This window comes from Phascolarctos cinereus, unplaced genomic scaffold, assembly GCF_003287225.1.
Source record: "Phascolarctos cinereus isolate Bilbo 61053 unplaced genomic scaffold, phaCin_HiC Scaffold_5;HRSCAF=322, whole genome shotgun sequence".
Classification (NCBI taxonomy): Eukaryota; Metazoa; Chordata; class Mammalia; order Diprotodontia; family Phascolarctidae; genus Phascolarctos; species Phascolarctos cinereus.
The window spans coordinates 300,651,878-300,669,363 of record NW_027555958.1 but is presented as its reverse complement, the minus strand read 5'-3'; the positions used below and the strand labels follow the sequence as shown (position 1 = coordinate 300,669,363).

At 46.3% G+C, this 17,486-nt stretch overlaps 1 protein-coding gene across 5 annotated transcripts in view; it reads right to left on the bottom strand.

Moving 5' to 3' along the window:
• Window positions 1-12,956: 12,956 nt before the first annotated feature.
• The window catches only part of CDK12 (cyclin dependent kinase 12), an 80,816-nt gene continuing 76,286 nt past the window's right edge, over window positions 12,957-17,486 (bottom strand). For all 5 annotated transcript variants that reach the window (XR_013487212.1, XR_013487213.1, XR_002326651.2 and 2 more), the window contains 2 exons: window positions 14,376-14,474; window positions 12,957-13,984 (listed from right to left, as the gene is read on the bottom strand). The gene's annotated coding sequence lies outside the window, so the exon portion shown is untranslated. The remainder of the gene's footprint in view (window positions 13,985-14,375; window positions 14,475-17,486) is intronic.

Genomic DNA, 17,486 nt, shown 5'->3' with positions numbered 1-17,486 from the left:
CCTGAACCAGTTTAATAAGCATTTATTATGGGCCTATCAGGTACAAGGCATTGTACTAGACTCCAGGGATACAAAGACAGAAGACTCTCGGCCCTCTAGGTCCTTACTTATTCCAAAAATAAATCTAATTTCTCTTACATATGATTTTTGATCAAATATTGAAAGTAACTTTCATCTCTCTCTCTTCCTCTCTGTCTTGTCTTCTCCAGACTAAACATCCTAGAACCTCCAGTACATTGGTCATTGTGATCCTCAGTCTGTGATCCCCTCATACTCCTCAAGGTCACTGCCTAAAGTTTTTCTCCAATTTGTCAACATCCCTCCTAAAAATGGCATCCAGAAGTCCCTATAGATTTGATGCGACAAGAGAGAGTACAGCAGGATTATATCTTCCCTTCATCTGTATACTGTACTTCTGATAACACAGCCCAAGGTTGAATTAGCTTTTGTTGACTTCTACTACTTGTAGTCCCCTAAAATTCTTTGTTCTTGTCTTCACAAATGATTTCCTAGATGTATCTCCCTTGTCTTTTACTTGTACAATTTTTTTAAAATCCAAACTGTAAAAATTGACATTCAGCACACAGCAAAATTTACTCCTTATTAGCTTTGAAGAGATCTTTTTGGATCAAAGCTCAAATGCAAGAATGGTTAGCTGTTCAGTTCCCAACCCACATCATCACTACACCCCAGCCCCCATCTTGCCATCCTGTCAACAAGGATGGCTGGAATGATTTTTTTCAAACGCCTGACAAGTCCCACTCCAATGCCACTTCTAAGAAACTTGCTTTGATTCCCTCGACTAGAAGTGCTATCTCCCTTCTCAAATGTCTCATAAGATTTTGTTTGTTTCTCTCCTATCCATTTATCATATTGTAATTTGTATTATAGTTTCTCACCCTTCCTATATTCTTTTCTATAGGAGTCTTATCTCATTCATCTTTATATACCCTCACACTATACCTTTCACATAGATGGTTGCTGAATTTTAATTTGCCCCAAACCAGTATCCCAATCAAACCATATTGTCCCTAAATTCCAGGACGGATGCACTAGAACTCATAGGCTCTAATGAGCTAGAAGGGACTTGGTCTAACCAGTCCAACTTACAGATAAATAAACTGAGGCCTAGAATGGTTAATTTGCACAGGGATACAAAGAGACAAGTATTTGAGCTAAGACTCACATCTAGGCCCCTTGATTCCAAATCCAGTGCGCTTTCCATTCTAGCCCAAAGCCTTATACACCCTGTCTGCCTCCATTCCTCCTCCATCCAATCAGTTGGCCAAAAAGCATTTATTTAAGTGTTTACTATATGCCCATACTAAGTGCTGGAAATAAAAGGAAAAGTAAAAACATGGGCCCTGTCCTCAAGGAGTTTTCATTCTAATAGGGGAGGCAACATGCAAAACCACGAATATACAAGAAATATAAGTGAGGACAGAAGGTAATCTCAGAGGACCGCCACTCAGGGCTGTGGGTTATATCCAGCACCAAGATCTACATAGTTCTAGAGGGGAGAACTTTTGGTGGTAGTAGAAGGTGGAGGAGGAAAGAGTCACTGAGGAGGTGATTTAAGCTTATTATATAACTGCAGCTTTGCCTCTTACCTGTGAGATCTTAATACCTCTGGGTCTCATTTAATCTCTCTGAATCTGGAGGGAGGAGGCTGAGTGTGTGTGCGTGTGTGTGTGTGTGTGTGTGTGTGTGTGTGTGTGTGTGTGTGTGTGTATAGAGAGGTGACAGGCAGAAAGATTTAGGGGGCAGGATATAGGACCTTGGAAAGTCCTGGGAATGGAAGAGTGTAGTCTGAGAAAGCTTACTGTGTGCTTAGAAATAATGGGCATCCCATGCAAATAAACCACAGTCTGGTATAACAGGAAGATTATTGGGTCTGGAGGCAGAAGACCTAGGTTTGAGTCCTTTTCTTACAAAAATGTATTTATTTATTTAAACATTCATTTAAAAACTTTTAAGTTGCAAATTCTCTTCCTCCCTCCAGCCCTTCTCCTACTATTGAGATTATTGGGTCTGGAGTCAAGAAACCTAGGTTTCAATCATTTTTTAAAAAATCAATTAATTTCAACATTTATTTTTAAAATTTTGAGTTCCAAATTCTCTCCTTTCCTCTCCCCCATCCCCCACTGAGAAGACAAGCAATATGATACTTATTATATATGTAAAGTCATGTGAAACATTATTTCTATACTTAGGTTTGAATCTTGAGGATATCACTTACTAGCTTCATGACCTTGTGCCAGTCATTTATCTGATATTCCATTTCCTGCTCTATTAAAATGGAGATAAGAACACTTGTAGCACTTAGCCCAGAGTGTTATAGAAAAGATAGAGAATTAAAGTAGCCCTATGAGGGCTATAGAGAAATGTTGGGTATTATTGTTACGAGTTATGATTTGCTGCCAGACAATGCCTCCAGCACTCCTGGTGACAATTGTTGAATAGGTTTTCTTGGCAGATGCACTGTGGTTAAGTATAAATGCTCAGTCATTTTTCAGTCATATCCAATTCTTCTTGACATCATTTGGAGTTTTCTTGGCAAAGATATTGGAGTGGTTTGCCATTTCCTTCTATAACTCGTTTTACAGATGAGGAAACTGAGGGAAACCTGGTGAAGTGACTTGCCCAGGGGCACACAGCTAGGATGTGTCTGAGGCCAGATTTGAACTCAGAAAGATGAATCTTCCTGACTCTAGGCCAGGCATTCTACCCACTTTGCCACCTAGCTGGTGACAGGGTGGCAGTATATTTTATCTTTGCATCTAGGAAAGAAACCTAAGAACCATGGATTTGAAGTCAGAGGCACATGGGTTTAAATGTCTTCTCTATCACTTAGCTTTATGACTTTGCCTCCCTCTTACTGTATCTCCTCTTCTGTAAAAGGAGGGGGTTGGATTAGTTCTTGACTGTTGTCTTCCTTCTCAAAGAGGACCAGAATCACCATGTTGGGGTCAAGGTACAATGTGCCTGACAGTGACTGATCAGACCAATATGAACTCAGAAATCCTTACCACAGGTCAGGCACAAATAGCCCCTTCTTTGATCCAGGCATGTCAGGCTGGGTGGTCCTGTGCCAGTGTCTCCCACATTTCACAATTGATTCTAATGTCCTTCGGAGACATTGAGAGTGTCTTTGTATCAATTCTTTGACCTTGTGTGAGTTCTCTGTAAAATAGTCTTTTAGGCAAATGTACATTTGGCATTTGAGCAATGTGGCCAGCCCATTGGAGTTGTGCTCTCTGCAGTAGAGTTTAAATGCTAGGAATTGGATAACCTTCAAGGCCCCTTCCAGTTCTAAATATATGATTTTGGAATGAGAGGGAGAGTACTTGATGTTTCCCTTGAGGGCACGGAGAAGGTGGTATAGAATCATGGCAGGAGGGATAGGTTAGCCACAAGTCAAAGAACTTTCTGTTACTGAGATGGAAAAGATGCCCAGGAAATATCAACCAAGGGGAGATTGTGGTTTTTAAACACTGCAGAGATTCTTAAGATCCTAGGATTTAGATCAGGAAGGCACCTTAGAAATCATTTAATGGTGAGTAGAATGTAAGCTCCTTGAGGGCAGGGACTATTTAATTTTCATCCTTATACCCCCAGATCCTAGAAAACTGCCACGCAAAGAGTGGGTGATTAATAAATATTGAATATTTGTAATAAATATTAATAAATAAAATTGAATTGAGTACAACCCCCCTCATTTTACAGAGGGAGAAACTGAGGCCCAGAGAGGGAAAGAACCTTGTCCTAAGTCACACAGTATCAGACCAAAAGGTAATGTTTAGATGTGGTCATCCTTTGAGGTAGGGGCATAAAATCAAGATGACTTCCCAGTCCCTGAGTTTCATCTCTTTTCTACAACTCAGCTCTCATAGCCTTATCAATAAGGCCCAGGGAGAAGTCATTCCTTACTTTGGCTGGTGGCTACGTTCCCTCCCTTCTCCTAATCTTAGGAGTCTTCATCTTTTTTTTTTTCTTTCTTTTTTTTTTGTGAGTCAATAAGGATTAAGTGACTTACCCAGGGTCACACAGCTAGTAAGTGTTAAGTGTCTGAGGCTGGATTTGAACTCAGGTCCTCCTGACTCCAAGGCCAGAGCTCTATTCACTGAGCCACCTAGTTGCCCCAAGAGTCTTCTTACAAGTCATTATGTAAGATAGAGTGAGCTTGTGATGCAGGGAGTGGGAATACCCCAGTCATTGCCTGTCCCCAGTACTGGAAATATTGCACCCAGGAGGCACCACACCAAGATATACCAGGTTCACAATCTACAGTAGAGCAAAGTGGTGAATCCTTTGCCAGTAAGAAAGAGGGAAAAGGGTGCATCAAAGAGGAAAGAATATAGATTGGATAGATCTGGGTGTGAATCCTGGTTCTGTTACCATCCTGGTGTGATCTGGGGCAATTCATTTTTCTTCAGGCCTCAGTGTTCATTGGAGCAGATGACCTCAGGTGTCTTTCAGTTCCAAATTTATGACACTTTATCAGGTTTTCCTTTTTTCCGGGGGGTGAGGGCAGGTCCTATCAACACCATCCTGCAGGAATGTGTTGAACCCAGCTAGCCGATTGTTAAATGTTCAGTGTGAGCATTTACACATTGGAAAGAGGCAAACCAAAATAAAAAAAGATAAAATAAAAAAAGAGGCAAACACCACAAAACAAGGCTCCGTTTATTGTGCTGTTGATTGCCTAGGCTTAAGAAAGCAATGGGAAAATGTTAATAATGCAGATTCAACTTAAAAAGTTTGTCTAGCATATGTTTCCACACACTCATCCCATCCCCAGTTGTGAAACATGTAGCAGCACACCACTACCACCATGACTCTCCATCACCAAGTAACCTAGCAAATTCCCCAACCAACCTGGGTGTTCTTCCCTTGGGCCTGACTCCCTCTTTTGATGATTATTCACATTTCTGGGTCAATTTATAGTTTGTACAATGCTTTTCTCATAATAGACCTGTACACCCATTTTACAGATGAACAAACTAAGGCCCAACAAAGTGAAATGATTTGCCCGAGATTTGAACCCAGTGGGCAAAATCAGAGGACAAAGTGGGTCACTGCTCATCCCATTAGCCACCACGACAGAAGCTATTACTTTAGCACCTCCTATAACTAAAACAAAGCTCAAGGCCAACGCATTACCCGTGGGAAGAAAAGGGAATGTCAGGCTCAGAATTGGGCGAGGGCAGTGGGGAAGACCGGGCAGCCACCTCTCTTTCTCTGCTCGACGTAACCAGCCCATGGCCAGTCTACTCTCTGGTCAGGTAAAGAGGGGTAGCCTGAGAGAAGCCAAGCCTGGGGAAGGAGAAGGGAGGAGCACACAGATACCGCCTCCTTTTCCTCCATCGCCACCCCCCCCACCAGACCACAGCCCCCATGGCGGGCGAGGAGCAGGAGGAATCAATCAGGGTAATGAAGCCACAGCCTGCCACGCACTGCGGGGGCACCGAGGAGCCGGGGACGGTGCCAACTCTGCCAGACGGTTTGGAGGAGCTGGCCCAGGCTCGGGCGGCGGCGGCAGCGGCAGCGGAAGCAAAGCAGCCCCGCGCTGGTGGCGGCTATGCTGAATGTGAATACCTTGATGGGCCCCTTAGCAACTGCACCTTGACAACCCCAAGCCTCAAAAGGGGATGATCTTAAAGGTGCAGGACTCGCTTTCTTTGCTTTCACTACCCCCATCCCCACTCCGCCTCCTCTACCACAACCAATGGCGGAGGGAAATGGGTTGGGGGTCAGAGCACTGGTGCAGAGGCCAATGGGGTAGGGTCCTGCTGGGAAGTACAGACTTAGTGTTTGCTATCCTGGGAACAGAAGTGGCCCTAGATGTTCAATCCAGCAGCTAGGCATCAAGGGACGAGTCTGTCTACCATCCCCTCTTATTCCAGCTCACACTGGGGTGGGGAGTCAAGATTCTCAGCTGCTCCTAAATGTAGTGAGCTGGGCTCCATCTTAAAAGATGGCAGGAAATGCAACAAGAGGCTTGCAGGATTAGACCTAAGAAGGGACTCCTCACTTCAGCTGATTGTGATGGACAGGAAGAGGTAGCAGCAGCCTCTGTATCAAAGTGAAATCCCATCTCTCCATCCTTTACTCCTTGAATCATCTTTGGCAGGACTATGGTGTAAGAATAACAATTCTCATTGTTAAATGGATCTGCCACTGAACTAGCTGTGTGGCCTTGAACCACTTCACTTTGTTGGATCTTACTCATCTGTAAAATGGGCTCACATTTATATAGTTCTCTAAGGTTTACAAAGCATATAACAAAAACCATGTGAGGTAGGAAATGTAAGCCTCATCACACTGTTTGATAGATTAAGGAATCAAATCTTGGAGAGGTTAAGTCACTTGCCCAGAGTCAGAAAGCTCGTGTTAGAACGAGGATTTAAACCCATGCCTTCTAATTTTAAAATCTAGTCATTTTTCCTCTACACAGGAGGTGGGCAAACTATGTCTGTGGGCCAAATTCCCCCCCAAGGTCTTCAGTTAAGAATTGTTTTTTACATTTTAAAATACTTGGGCAAAAATAGTTGGCAGGCCAGATTAAGACCAGGGGCCATAGTTACTGGCCTCCTGCTCTATACTATGCAGTGGGATGGATAAGATGACTTTTATAGGTCCCTCGAAGCTTTGTGACTCAGTAGTCCTCCCCCCATGGTCCCAGCATGGCACCACACTTTCCAGGCTTCAATGGTTAACAGAGGATGTATTATTTAGGTGTCTTCCAGGCATTGGAACAGGAGAAGAGGGGAAGGTGGGAGTGGAAGGAGGTGGTGTCATGGGCATACTGATTTGGGGAAGGAGGAAGGGAGGGAAAGAAGCAGGCAAGGGGCTGCCCTGCTTTGTGGCTCCCACCTCCTATGACAGTTACCTTTGTGCCCTCCACTTTCTACCTTCCCTTCCACCAGGTTTCTCCTCAAACTAGCAGGTGAGTTCTAACTAGCTGGGGGCCCACTCTGGGAGATCCTGACCTCTCTGGCTCCTCCCCAGTATTATGTGTCCAGTATCTCAGAGAGCCTGGCTCACAGCCTTGTTCAAAAAAGTGCCAACACTACTGACTCCACCTAAAGAAAAACTGATTTGCATAATGTTTGTACATTGCTAATTAAATGTGAAAGACAGTTATTCCCCCAGATCGACTCCCTCCATCTCTCAGTGTTCCCTCAAGCCCATGCACCTCTCCCCCAAGTCCCCATCACACTCTCCCTGGGGTCTGTTTAGCCCCTGCTTCTCTTCTTTTGGTATTCCCTTTAGCTGTAGCTCCTTTCCCCTAAATAATCCCCCAACCTCTTTTCCCCTTCTCTCTAGTGCCCCCGGTCCCTACTGTACCAAATGAAGTCTTTTCCCAATGAGCTTTGTGACCATGCATGGCTTGCTCCCATGGCTGAGAATTAGAAGATACACATGCACACATGAGTTTGGGCACATGTGTTTACGTGAACGTGTACACATGGACAGAGTCAAGTATTACATGCACAAACATTCTCAAACCATTACACATACATGTAGTCAAAAAACGAAGAAATAGTCTTAGGTGTGTCCATGTCACACAGCGCTCAGGTCTGCAGTTGACACATCTGTGTGCCCAACTGAGTGGGGCCTCCAGTGATCCAGTGGGCCTCCATAGTGACCATGAATGGCTTGCTCCCTAGGGCCCATCAGCTGCCCCCGGGTTCCCTCTCTGGAAGAGGCAGGATACAGCTGGGATCAGTACCCTGGTTCCTGGTACCAGGGTGGAATGCTATCTAAGTTCCTAGCTGTATTATAAATAATAATAATAATAATAGCTAGCATTTATATTGTGTTTACTATGTACCGGGCACTAAGTGCCAAGTGCTTTACAATTAAAAGCATCAATCCTGAGACTATTATAATTCCCTGAACAAACTTCCAGCTAGTCTGTAACTCCTGGTGTTTGGCATAGATTGGCATTAAAGAATACTTATGTAGGCAGTTCTTGGTATAAGCTATATGTCTTGGGGAGGAGGGCAGAGATGGAAGGCAGTATTAGTGTGGGAAGGATGCAACTGTTTTGGACCTGACCAGCTCCAGGTTCTAGCTGAGCTCAGGGAGGGCCTATTCTTTCTGTTCTGTCCTCCCATAACCAGGAGTCATCTGAGTGAGGGCCCTCAGAAGGGGGAGGGGAATGGGGAACGTCTGGGGGATCTGGCCAGCAAGTGCCAGCTGCATGCCCCAGGCCTGCCCCGAGCCTCTTGGCTGGCAGCCACGACAACCCCCAGAGGAACTGGCTTGTTCTTTGAGGGAGGGGTATGGTGGGAGGGAGGTGGGGGGGCATTTCCTGGCATGGCAGCCCATAAGGTAAAGTAGAGGTCACCAAGTCAAAGGGTCTTAGATACCTCTGCCTCTAGGGGAGTAAGGGGTGGGACTCAGGATGCAAAGCACAAAGTCCCACACATGGTAGGTATTAAATACATGTTTCTAAGTGATGATAATGGATTTACTATGCTTCTCTTCCAGTTGGGAAAGAAGCAGGGGACTTCAGGAAAAGACCAGCCCAGACTCCCTATCCCTTGAACCGGAGGCCTATCCCCAGCCATAGTCTCCTCTTCCCTGAGATGTTAGCAGAGACAGGAAGATATCTGAGCCTACTGTTCTGGTAGTCACCAACTAGGGCATCACACTAGGCTCAGGACTGATGCCCAAGTCTGGATACATTTAGGAGCTCAGATCCCACCCTACCCTGGCAGGACCCAGGGTGCTGATCCTCATGTGTCCTGCCTTACCCAGAGAGGGGACAGAGACAGCTGATGAACCCTGGGGAGAAGACTGTGCACAGTCCTCACGGAGGTCCACTGGGAAAAGGCCTGGGTTGAGCACATAGATGTATCAGCTTGTCTAGATGCAAGCAGGGGTACTGTGCAACATGGACACACCCAGGCCTGGTTTTTTTTTGTCTTTCACTACAGGCATGTGTAATGGTTTGAGAATGTTCGTGCATGTATTTGTAACCACTTGTGCACAAATAACTGATTCTGCCCATGTGTGGGGGATTCATGTACTCATGCACACCTACATTTATGTACCTTAGATGCTTAACCATCTCTCTGCCTTTTTCTAAGGATTCTCTTCTTCCTCACAGGGAAGATGGAAAGCGTGTATGTAGGGAGAGCACGGGGGGGGGGGGGGGGTTGGAGGGGAAAGAGGGAAGGCCACTGGTGGGTTTGGCAGCAAAGACCTTTGGCAGCTGGACCACCAGCCTCCAATTTCCTCTTTAGGGCTGGATATTTGCCATGGCCATGGATCCCTCAAGCCCAGCAGATCCCTTCTCCCCCTTCACTGAGAGAAGGGGGTCCTAGATGTACTGGACGAGTAAATCATATCCCTGCCCAACCCCCCCCCCTTTTCCCCATAAAGGATTCCCCTTCCATGCGTCCCTCCCTCCCTCCCAGCTCTTCCAGAGCCTCATTCCTGCTAGGGTCCGCCCCGCCCATACAAGAACTGCAAGGAAGGAGCTGGGGAGGAAAAGAGGCTTGAGGGGTATGGGGTTGTTGGGGGGTGGGAAGGGCAGGGTCAGATATTGTTCAGCTTTTGCCTGAGTCCCCCTGGAGCATGGCTGCTCATTTGAAATTCCGATTTAAAGCCGAGCAAGCAAGCAGCTCTTTAAATTTCTGCATTAGCATGCCGCCCGGATGCCAGGCCAAGATGTTGGGATGGATTTGGCAGGAACGCCTCCAACAGTGGCAGGCGGTGGTGTTTGCCAGCAATAAAACAACGAATGAATAAAAGAAGGCTCGATTGGCAGTGACTGAGGCCCAGGTAGCTTGGTGAGCTGGGGGGGGGGGAGGCAGCACTAGTATGTGCTAACACATGTATGTATTTATGTATGTGCAGTGAGGGCTTCCGTCTCTGCCTCTGGTTGACTCCTGTTTGCTCACTATCTAATCTAGGCCTGCAGTGGAATGTGGGGTGAAGGCACGGGTTGGCTTGGGGCCCCTTCCCCTCGGTTTCTCCTCTCCCCCCTCGGGGGGGGGCGATATTTCTTCTTGGAAGGGACAGATGCTGCTTTTGATGAGGACATGGAGACTTGGCTAATGGCCTAGGCTGCCCGACTTCATTAGGGACCTGAAAACAGGTGGGGTCAGAGGAGAGCAATATTCTGCCCAGCCCCCCCCACCCTCTCCACCCCAGTGGCTTCCAAAGGCATAGCTCCAGAGATTTGCAGAGGAAGGCAGGGCAGTGTGGAGGGGACATGGGGAGGAGGGGGACAGGTGGTGATTGGAGGGGAGTGGCAACACCTTCACCAACCAGCCTCCTTACCCTATAGAATTGATCCTTCCCTCACCTTCTGAGCCTTGGGGGGCCAGAGCAGATTTTGTGCACCAAAGCTAGGGTTCAGAAGGATGAGAGGCAAAGAACAAGAAGAGGTGGTAAGGTTGGTTGGGGGGAAGGATATCTGAGAGAAGGGGAAGAGGAAAAGGGATCATTGAGAAGCCTAATATGTCCCAGCCCGATCCACCTAACTGCACTCACCCCGCCCCCAACTGCTTTTCCTATCTCCTCTTCCTCCTCCTCTCCCCTACCCAGACAGCCCAATCTTAATTAAAGGGTGTATGGGTGGGCGGGGGAGGCAGTTTGGGTTGACAGAGCTCAGACTATAGGAGCAGCAAAGGCCTTGACAGAAGACTGGATACTTTCCAGAGGTCATCTGATCTGTCACAATGAAGGCAGCCCAGACTTCTTTTACTTACCTCCTTACTGGTTCTTCATATTCCCTTGGCCTTCCTCCTGCCATGCCTGCCACCCAGCTTGGGACTCAGTTCTCATCTCCCCAGACATCTCCGAGGCAACAGAGACAACTTGGAATAGGGGTGAGGTGAGGATGAGGGAGGGAGTTAAGTCTATTAGGCTCTGGCTTCTGCATGCTTCTCTCACAGTCCTCGGTAGCATAAAGAGCCCTCACCCCATACATAAGAAATCAAATTTATGGGGGCTGAGGTAGGATTGATTAGTTAACCTCAAAGACTGTATTCCAGCTGAGGCTGCTGAGATCTCAGATTGTACTTTCAGGGGGGTAAGGAGCAGACAGAGAGAGCTAGATTACTCCCAATGGGAAGTGGAACCTCTCCTGGGGGGGGCGCTTTGGAAGGACTCTATCTTGTCTTTTCCTGGGAAAATGACAGACTCTCAGTATCCTGCCCAATGGCTTAGCATCAAAGGTCCATGTGTGGCCTGTTCTAGGTCAGACATGCCCTGAGGGGTAGGAGAGTGGGGGTGGGGGGTGGAATAAGGGTGTAGGTTTAGGCCAGAGAGACATAGCTCTTCTCCACGTTGCCTGACTGCTCCTGAGATCTACTACCCTCCAAAATCTGAGAAAGCTAGGACAAAAAAGGTACAGTCACTGCTCTGAACTCCTCTCCACCCCAGACCCCAGGCTTAGGTCCCCAAGCGTGGTGGCCCTGCAGGAGGTGAGGTGAAGCTCCTGTCTCTTGCTGCCTCCCTGCATTAGTCACGAGGCATTGGGCACCACCGTCTCCTAACCTAGTTCCTGGCCCTGCAGGAGCCCCCATCCCTGCCTGAGTGTGGCACTGTCTCCAACTGGGGCCTAGGCCAGCCCTGGCCCTCACCAGCAGAGGGCTGGTTCTCCCCTTCTCTGGGTGCTGGCTGGGGTGGAGAGCTGGATTTGAAAGCTGCTTCTAGTATGACTAGTAGGTTCCATGTGGATTTCAGTGCTTTGGGTGGGGAGAGGGAGAAGCAGGAAGATGGAGGGGAGCCCTCCCCGCCCCAGGCGGCAAGGAGCCCAGAGCTTGTTCCATCACAGACACCCCATCTGTCTCCCACAGAAGGCTCAGATTGGGGGAGGGGGTCAGACAGAGGAGGGGCATGGGGGGTATATACAGCTCTATAGACTGAGTGAACATGAAAGTCATGTTGCTGGCAAGGGAGAAGAACTTGATGGGGACGGGGGTGTCCACCTCTTGTCCCAGGTAAGGGTAAAGGGACATATACCTTAGCCAGAGTTAGAAATCAAAGGCCAACAACAAGGATTCCAGAGGGCCAATGATGAAGCATGCTCTCTCACAGAGAGGCAATGCACTTAGGGTATGGAATGAGACATATTTTGAGGCTATGGCCAGTGAGGGAATTTATTTGGCTTGATTATTCATGCTTGTTACAAGGGTTTTGTTTTTCTTCTCTCTTTTTCTTCTACTGGGGGGAGAGAAGTGGGAGGAAGATAAAATAGATTTTTGTTCATTGAAAAAATAAATTGGGGGCAGCTAGGTGATTCAGTGGAGAGCACTGGTCCTGGATTCAGGAGGACCCGAGTCCAGATCCAGCCTCAGACACATGACACTTACTAGCTGTGTGACCCTGGGCAAGTCACTTAACCCCCTTGCCTAGAAAAAAAAATTTAAAAAAATCAAAAGTCAAAAGCTGAGGAAGGAGCAATAGAAGGCATTACTGGGACCCTACTCTTACCAGGCAATAGTATGTTTGATTTTTGTTTCTATCTGTACTCCTCAACCCCCATACACCCTTATTTTTTTTCCCATTGGGCAATGGGGGTTAAGTGACTTGCCCAGGGTCACACAGCTAATAAGTGTTACATGTCTGAGGCTGGTTTTGAGCTCGGGTCCTCCTGAATCCAGGGCTGGTGCTCTTATCTACTGCACCACCTACCTGCCCCATCAACCCCATAGATCCCCTCCACATAGAAGGAAGGAAAGTCCCCCCTCCCCATTTGCCAACAATTCTGATATACATTTGGCTGGTAGGGAACTAGGGTTGAGCTTAAGAATGCCGGAGTTCAGGTCAGTGCTAGATGGATGTGACACTGTCACCCCTAGGATTCTGTACTCATCATTTTTAGCCACCTCCTCCAGGGGTTCTTAACCTAGCTCTAGGTTGAGAGCCCTAAGGGGTCCAAGAATAGATTTCAAGAGGTGTGAACTTGGAGGGAAAAAATTATACCTTCATTTCAATATAATTGGTTTCCTTTATAATCCTATATATTTTATTTGATGCAGTTAAAAATATTATCAAGAGAAGGGGTCCATGGGCTTCACCAGACTGATAAAGGGGTCTGTGATATAGAAAAAGTTCAGATACTCTGCTCTAGGAGCTTTCTGTGGAGGGCTCAGAAGAAATCTTAGCCTGGATTAGAAATATATGCTAGAGAAAGACCGCTGGAAGTGTCAGAGGAGTTGTAGAAAGACAGAGACACTAATGTACCGTTTGGTGGAACTAGCAACGATTTCCGACTTCTCTGGAAAACAATTTTCAACTGTAATAGAAAAGTCACTAAAGTCACTTAACCCCAACTGCCTGAAGAGAAAAAAAGTCACTGAACTGTACATAGCCTTTGACACATTGTGTCACTACCAGACATATCCCAAGGAGGTCAAGCAGAGAGGGAAAGGTGCCATATATACAAAAATATTTATACTGGTACCTTTTATGATAGCACAGAACTGGAAATAAAGTGAGTGCCAACTAGGGAATTGCCAAACAAATTGTGGCATATAAATGTAATATAATATTATTGTGCCTTAAGAAACAAACAGTGTGGAGTGGCAGCAGTATGGTGTAGTGGTTAGAGGACAACCTCGTTATTTTTAAGGCACTCGGGGTTGTTTGATCCTGGTTAAGCCATATAAGTTCTCAGTGCCCTAGGCAGATCTCTAGGACGAGAAACTGCAGAAGAATTGCTCACCCTTAGTGGTACAGGGAGTTTCCTCCCTGGGAATTCCTTTTACCAATGAAAATCATGGGTTCAGACAAAAATAAAAAAAGACAATTACAAAAATGAAGAATTCAGAAAAATTTGTGAAGGCTTGTAGGAACTGATGAACCGGGAGCAGCAATCTACCCCGAGACCACAATGAAGTCAAGGAAAACAATGGTGAAAGATATCCAGACTCTGATGACTGCAATGACCCAACTGTGACTTCAGAGGACTGAAAAATGGAGCATTCTTTTATCTTCTCTGCAGAAAGATGGTGGCCTATAAGTACAGAATGAGGCACACATTGTTAAGCAAAGACAATGTCTTGATTTGTTTTGTTTAATTATATGTCTTTGTTACCATGGAAGATTCTCTTTGGTGGTAGAGGAGCGGCAGTCATTGGGAAGTAACATGGATAAAAAAAAAATTATGACATCCATCAATTTAAAAAAATGGACATGATTCAGAGTCAGAAAACTTGGGTTTTAGTCCCAGATTTGCCATTAACTGTGTGATCTCCATGTGTGATTTTAGGCAAATCAATCCCTCTTTCCGGGCATTAATTTCTTCATTTTTAAAATAAGGTGATTGAACTGAATGACCTCTAAGGCACTTTCTGGATTTAAGAATCTAGATTTAATCATCTTATCTTTCCACTGTAGGTACTTACCCAATGACCATTTGATTCTTCAAGCATAGCTTTGCTCCCTCATTTCCAACATCTTGACTTCTCTTAGGATTCCTGGGGGCAGCGGGGAAGAGGTGGTCTCTATAGCAACAGATCAAAGACCAGGTGGTAGATTAGATGGAGACAGAGTAGAAGGGGAGAAGTGAAGAAAAAGAAATAGGAAGGAACATCCCTGATGCCTAGAACTGGTCTCCCTGCTGTGAGCTTTTCAAGTCATCCTCATGTGAACCCTGAGGTCAGATATTCCTCTACCACCTTGACTGAGGAATTCTCCATTTCTGTGTGTACCCCAGATACCAGAGAAAGAATCAGCTTTTCTGTACCATGAAGTACCAGAAGGAATTGCTTCAGGCATTTGAGAGCAACCCCAGGAGTACCTGAGCTTACTCACTGTAGCCAAGTTAAAGCCCTCACCACTTCTATTGGTAGAAGTAGCTTCCTCCTTAGGAATTCCCTTTACCAATGAAAATCATAGGTTCAGACAAAAAGAGACTACAAATACGACAGACACAACACACAAGTTATGAAGACTTGTATGAATTACAGTCCATTTGAAGACTACACTAAGAAGAAGACTCTAGATCTTCCTATTATCTCTTTCTTCAGTGTTTCCCACCCTACCCTTTCGGAAAGTTCTTTCTTAGTTTTAAACTCATTCCTTCATGCTACAGCTTACACTCACTTTTCCCCCTTTTGGGGCACACAAGCTCATGCTTGTCAATACCTTCTGGGAAAACATGTGAACCTGAAGCAAGGGCTTTGATTATTAAAAATAAATGGGGGGGAGAAGTGAGAATAAAGAGATAGATACATCTCACGGTCCCTGTGAGTTATTAGAAAGAAGGCACTGGTGGTTGCTAAGCAACAGGTCTCCAAAGAGGACAAGGCACACTGTAGAACAAGGCACCATCAAATGAACATTAGAAAAACAGGGAAGGGGCTGGGGCACCCACTGGGGCCAGATACAAGTTCAGAACTAGCCGGTTCACTCCCAAGTCTAGTCCTCTTCCCACATTGGGGCTAGGGAGAAAAGACCTAATAGACTTCACCCCTACTGTCCTTCAAGATCGATGGTGGTGGGGTAACCTAGTTTCCATAGCTACTCAGATACACTCCTGGATTGGCCCATGGGGTCCTTAGGTGTCTTTCGTACCCAACTCTGGGGTGTGCATTCTTAGATTACCCTTCCCTCCTAGCCCTACTCCTCTTAAATAGGAAAGGGAGGAGCCAAGGTAAAAGGGGGTACCCCAGAATTCAGTTGGCCTTGACTGGCCCTGAGGGGACCTATCCTTTAGGGAGGAGGGAAGATGCTTTGCTGGAGGGGATATGAAGAGTTCCTTACAGAGACACCACTGTAGAAGTGGGGTGGGGAGGAAAGGGAGAGCAGAACCAAATGGCAGTATCAGATATAAAGACAGAGCTGGTGCTTTTTCTTTCTAGGGTGGTGTTTTAGGAGGCAGAGAGGAAGAGAGGGCATTGGGCAGCTTCTTCTGCGTCCCTCTGGCCCCAGTTCCCTGAACCCAAAGTCCAGCGTTGTGGAGACCAGAGAATGAAGATATAGAACATTAACGTATGTCAAATATAAGTGAGTGGCACTGAGGGGCATAATCTGTTTTTCTAATATGACCACAAGCAGAGTGTTAGAAGAATTAGGCCGACAGCTGCTGTGTTTTTTTTTCCCTTTCTCTCTCTCGCTCTCTCACTCTCCCTTCCTCCTCGGCGTTTGCACACACCAATGGCAGCAGAGCCCTGCTCGCGATTTCTCTTAATCTTCCTCCTCCATCCTGCGCTCTTTCCGCAGGCGGTGCTGCGAAGCCGGCAGAGCCCAGCGTCACACCTTACTGCTCCTCAAGATTGCTCCACAGAGAGCTGAGGGAGATGGCAATTCGGCGCTGACGCCGGCTGGCAGCAGTTGGGAGGGGGGAAAGAGTAGGAGAGAAGGAGGGAGGGAAGGGGGAAGAAAGTTGGCACAGATACCAAGTTTTTCCCTAGAGAGAGATGGGGGGGTGGAAGAGAGAGAAAAAGGGAGGGAGAAAAGGAATGAAGAAAGAGAGAGGGAGGGAGGGGGAGAGAGAGAGAGATGATGATGAAAGTTCTTTCTTGATCTCTTACACACAAATGCATGCAATCACCCCCCCTCCCCCCTCCGACCCCAGGCTCCCTCAACAATGACTCTCCATAGACCAAACTCTCTCAGGGTTCCACCCAATCCCCTGCCAGGTGCCTGTACACCCTCCCACATTCCCAATCACCCTGGAGTCTAGACTGACTCACACATGTGTGTGCCTGTACGTGTGTGTGTGCATGCTCGTGTGTGTGTGCATGCTCGTGTGTGCATGAGCGTGTGTGTACGCCTGTATGTTGTCTGTTTTGGATCGCAGTAGAATGCAGTATGTAAATGAGATGGTTATTACCGCAATGTTCATCAAGCTGAGCCGAGAAGACATTAATAGCCTGATGAATATGCATGTGAATTTGTTAATTAAGTTAATTATTCTGCTGAAAATGCATTCGTCTTCCAAGGACATTTTCCCAATGATTTTTACATGCTCTAGCCATTAGTCATGCTATATTTTATCAGGGAAATGAGTTTGCTTAAGTTGTTAAAAAAAAAAAGGGAGAAAGAGAAAGAAAGGAGGAAAAAATGGGAAAGGCCGAGTGCTATTGGAGTTGAGCGTGGGAAGGTGGCAAAGAAGGCCAGCCCCAAGTCTGAGGCCCAGCTGGGCCTTTGAAGCCTGCCCTAGATTTTTATGGGCATTTCATTCTACATTTTTTTTTTTGCTTTTCTTTATGACAAACTTTTTTCTTTCCAGTGCCAAATTTCCAACACATTAATTAATTGTTGTAGCCAATTAACTGTAGTTGTGCAAATGAGTTTAGCACTAATTACCATGCAGTGCCTGTAATCACATAAAAAACTTGCTGAGAGAGAGGGAGAAAGGGAGGAGAAGATAAAGGGGGAATAAAAAAGGGGGGGTAGCGACATGAAAGGAGGGAAACAGAAAGATGAGATGTCAAGGAATGGGGTGAAAGTGGAGAGGGGAGAGAGGCCTGTCCTAAGGAGACCTTGCCACTACTACTGAGTCTTTGAAG